This window comes from Monopterus albus, unplaced genomic scaffold (genome assembly GCF_001952655.1).
Source record: "Monopterus albus unplaced genomic scaffold, M_albus_1.0 scaffold342.1, whole genome shotgun sequence".
NCBI lineage: Eukaryota > Metazoa > Chordata > Actinopteri > Synbranchiformes > Synbranchidae > Monopterus > Monopterus albus.
This window is the reverse complement of record NW_018128222.1, coordinates 439,698-444,125: the sequence shown is the minus strand read 5'-3', so window position 1 is coordinate 444,125 and position 4,428 is coordinate 439,698.

The following is a 4,428-nucleotide window of genomic DNA, read 5'->3' as shown; positions in this document are numbered from 1 at the left end:
AAAAAAGAAAGCAGACAAATCAAGTGAGCTCAAATTTTGTTTATCATTTAATTTGTCTGCTTTTCTAAAACAATGGATAAAATAAGCGCCAATAAAAATAGAAGCTATGTGACACCTCACAACAAAATGCTAGCTCAGGCAACAGCTGCATATCTCAGCATCCAGCTCTGCTGCGACAGCTGCTGAGCTGCAGTTTCCTTGATGACCACACGGAGTCAGAGTCACACAACAAACAGGCAGATGTGCTCAGATGCTCAGAGGCCGGCCTTGAATTACAGCATGAAAAATAGCTCTCCTGTTATTTTGTCTGAAATCCCACTCCATCGATCCCTTTGAAGTGCATGTTTTTAAAGTTATACTTTGGTACGATTTCAGTGCCTTTGATCCTTCTTCATCTGACGTGTCCTACAGTATCACAATTACAGTCCCACAGACATTAACTGTTATAGCTGTAGAACGAGCAAAGCTTTGATAAAACATAAAACATAACTCCGAGGACATGGAAAAATGAGATCTTGAACTTTGATTGCTATTACGTGTGCCCCTCTCACCACCTCAGTGAAACTCTTCCAGATCAAAGAGCATGATGCAGCCCGGCTGAAATACACTTGGAACAGCTCCAGCTCCAAATCTGTGACCTTAACGGGGACTGATGAGGCAAACATGTGTTTTACTCAAAGGGACATCATCAGTGTTCACGTTGTCCACAGCCATTAGTCGGATTGTTCTCATCTTACAAATCTGGTTATCAAATAACATAAAAGCATCCACTGCAGCTCTATAATAGCTGAAACACACAAACACACATGCACTCACCTCTGTGTGATCCTTTTGCCTGGTCACCAAAGAGGAGAGGTGGCACAGGGTGCTGGGTTGATCCATGTTACTGCAGGTATCAGTGTCCGGCAGTGGCCAGCAGGGAGCGCTCTCTCCTAACATCACTCTCTCTCACACTGAGGCGGGCTGCCACACTCCTCCCCATCTCCTAGCAACCTCAGTACCCTGCCTCCAATCACTACGGATACCGGGAGGGATGGAGGGGGGGTGGGAGAGTGTGAAAGAGGAGGAGGAGGAGAGGCTGGCTCAGCATCAGCATCCAGAGCAGCAAAATTGATAGAGTGTGCAAAGCCTGAGTGGCAGGTAACAAGTGGATACAAGGATTTTGGAGGTGGATCACTGTGGGGAGGGGTGATATCTGAGTGGGAGGGGTGAATCATGGAGGCAGCGTCCTCAGGGACACACTGAGATTATAATTCAAATCAGCCATATTAGAGACTGTGAAGTGCAGGACAATGCCATCAACTCTGTTCTGTCCTTGTGGCTCGTTGTGGTCCTCTACGCTCCACTCTTCCAGTCCATTGTCCCCAGTGATTTATGCTTCCCTCACACTCACGGAGTGTGCACAGAGAAAAACAAAGTGCACATAAAAACAGTACAACCCTACACCACACATTTACCCCGCCATGCTGGAGAGGCGACACACATGTCCCATGAGGAGAATATATAGCGGGCTGCATATACTGTATGTCATGCATGCCTACAGAAAGAAAGCGCACTTCACACACCCACACAAGCTCGTCACTCACAACACACAAGCTTTCACACACTCCTCATGTGATGCAACAGTGACCTTAGACGCTGGATCTCTCCCCCTGTGCGGCAGTCATGTGAAGCTGCACCACACAGACACATGCATGACGGGGCTCAGTCAGGAAGCCTGAACCACTGTCAGGGTGACACACAACAGGAGGCAGCAAATGCTTTATTGATGCATTATAATTCTGCAATCCTACATTTTGTAGTAGAACATCTGTAGCGGTCGGAAAAAGAGATGGCAGGTATTTTACACAGTGGCCTGTTTTTCTGAAGCGACTCCTGTCGCTTGCTACATTTTGCACTGGAAAAAAGATGTAAAGCTCTATTAATAAACTGCTTTTATTATCCAATTTATTGTAAACATATAGATTCATAATATGTTTATACAATGTTCATCTGGTTTATTTACACTATACATGTTAACATTTAATTTGATCTCAACAGGAGAGCAGTGGTGAAGCAGCAGCACTTCCATATAGATGATGTAAAAGAAAATGAATTTCTGTAAACATAAGCAAAATGTTGCTTAACAGAATGAATGAACGATGATCCTGAGACTAGCACTAACAGAACCAGTACTGATGATGTGATGCGATGCATGTGATTAAAAAGCATCTCATGCTTCTCAGTGCTGCCACAGCATCAGACAAACACCATCTTTTGAAGAAATCTGCTCCAGGATGTGCAGTGTGTTAATATACAGCCGCAGACTTTAACTTGGAGGCACAGAAGAGATGAAGGTGGGAGAGGAGGAGGAGGGGCAACACGTGTATGCACTTATATCTTTGTGTGTGCATGTATACAAGAGGGACTGATGAAGAGTGAGAGAGAAAGGCTGGCCACTGTTGCCCCGGCAACTATCTCCCCTCTTTAACCCTTTCTCCTCAGCACTTCCTTTTCACCTTCTGTCTTTAACATCACAGTGATCTCTCACTTGTTGATGTCCTATCACTCCATCTGTCCCACTCTTCATCTCCATCCTTCTCTCTCTCCTCCCATCTCTCTGTAACACTCGAGCTTCATTCGTGAGCAAATCACTCTTCATCCTGATTATTCATCCTCATGTCAGCACACCTGTCGTTTTGCTGCACTTGTGCTTCGTTAACTCTGAATCATTCTGCGCTAAAGAACAGTAACAACTTGTGCTAAACCGTGTTCAGTATCAGGAAGTAAATGTTTCACTACAGGTGTTGTCAATGAAAACTTAAACACACGATGCGACAACATGGGATTAAACTCCCTGATGGGACAAATGCTGACAATACCATGTGGTCATTGTGAAGGCTGTGATGTTTTGAAATGTTGAGCAAATGTGGAAGGTTGCATTTGGACGAATTTTCTGCTGACTGGAGGGCGTGCAGTCCTACAGATATGGAGAAAAGATGCTGCATTTAAGCCAGCTCAGGAATAGTATCAAGGTGCTCTGACAGCTGCTTTAGCATTGTGTTATCAGGGGCCAGGTGCTCACCCATGGTTAGGAGGACGTTTTGAAATTGCAAATCGATTTAAATGAATGATTTCCCACAGTTCACTGCCAGAGACCATTTCTGATACATGGTCACAGTCTGTTTTCTGAAATGTTTAAACTCCTTTGAAGTCGACCGGGGCATTGCCTGTACTGCCACCCGAACCTAATTTTGTGAATTTGTGAGCTTCACCCCAAATCAAACTAAAATTTAAATTAAACATCGCTGCTCCAGACCCATTTAATATGATGAACATCATCCAGTGCAAAGTAGAACATTTAAAGGTCAGAAAAAAAGACAGCGCCATCCAAGGCTCCTACCAGTTTCCTGTATTTATCCACTAGCTCTTTGAGTCCTGCACCATGAAATAAGCTGCTGCTCCCATAGGCCACAAGTCCATGTGCTTCTTGTGTGTAGTGATCATATTCTGTCTCCCTCCAGTGTATAGATCATGAATTCTGGTGGAGGCAGTTCAGCTGCTGTTAGAAATCAGCACCTGATGTTCCGCCACCAGATGCCCAGTGTATACACACACACACACACACAATCACAATGTCCAGCAAAATGAAAATGACCTCAAGGAACATCAATCCATTATCTTTACCGCTTATTCCTGAATAGGGTCGCAGGTACCTGCAGCCAATCCCAGCTGACATTGGGCGAGAGGCGGGGTCCACCCTGGACAGGTCGCCAGTCTATCACAGGACTGACACACACACATTCACTCACTCACTCCAATGGGCAATTTAGTGTTGCCAATCAACCCTGTCGGCCAGGGCTCGAACCCGAAACCTTCTTGCTGTGAGGAGACAGTGCTAACCACTGCGCTGCTGTGCCACCCACCTCAAGGAACAGTTTGTTTCCAATGTCTGAAACATCCATTAAACAAAGTTATGCATCACTGTGTGAGGAGACAGTGCTAACCACTGCGCTGCTGTGCCACCCACCTCAAGGAACAGTTTGTTTCCAATGTCTGAAACATCCATTAAACAAAGTGTGTAACAATAAAGTAAATAAGATACGTTTCCTTTCATGTCCATCTCAGACACTTCTCCTCTTTGTGTTTGGGACACAATATAAATAACAATACAATTGAAAGAAATATGAGTTCTACGTTCTTGAAGCCCATAGTTGAAAAGGAAATTATAGAGATAGTGAACAAATGTGGTAATAAATCATCTAGTGATAGTGATGGTATCACTATGACAACTGTTAAATGGGTAATTGAGGGGATATGCAAACCATTAACCCATATTTTTAACATGTCGTTTCGACTTGGGCAGTTCCCCAATAATATGAAAATAGCAAAGGTTATTCCTCTGTATAAATCTGGTGATAAGCACAACTTCACAAATTATAGACCGGT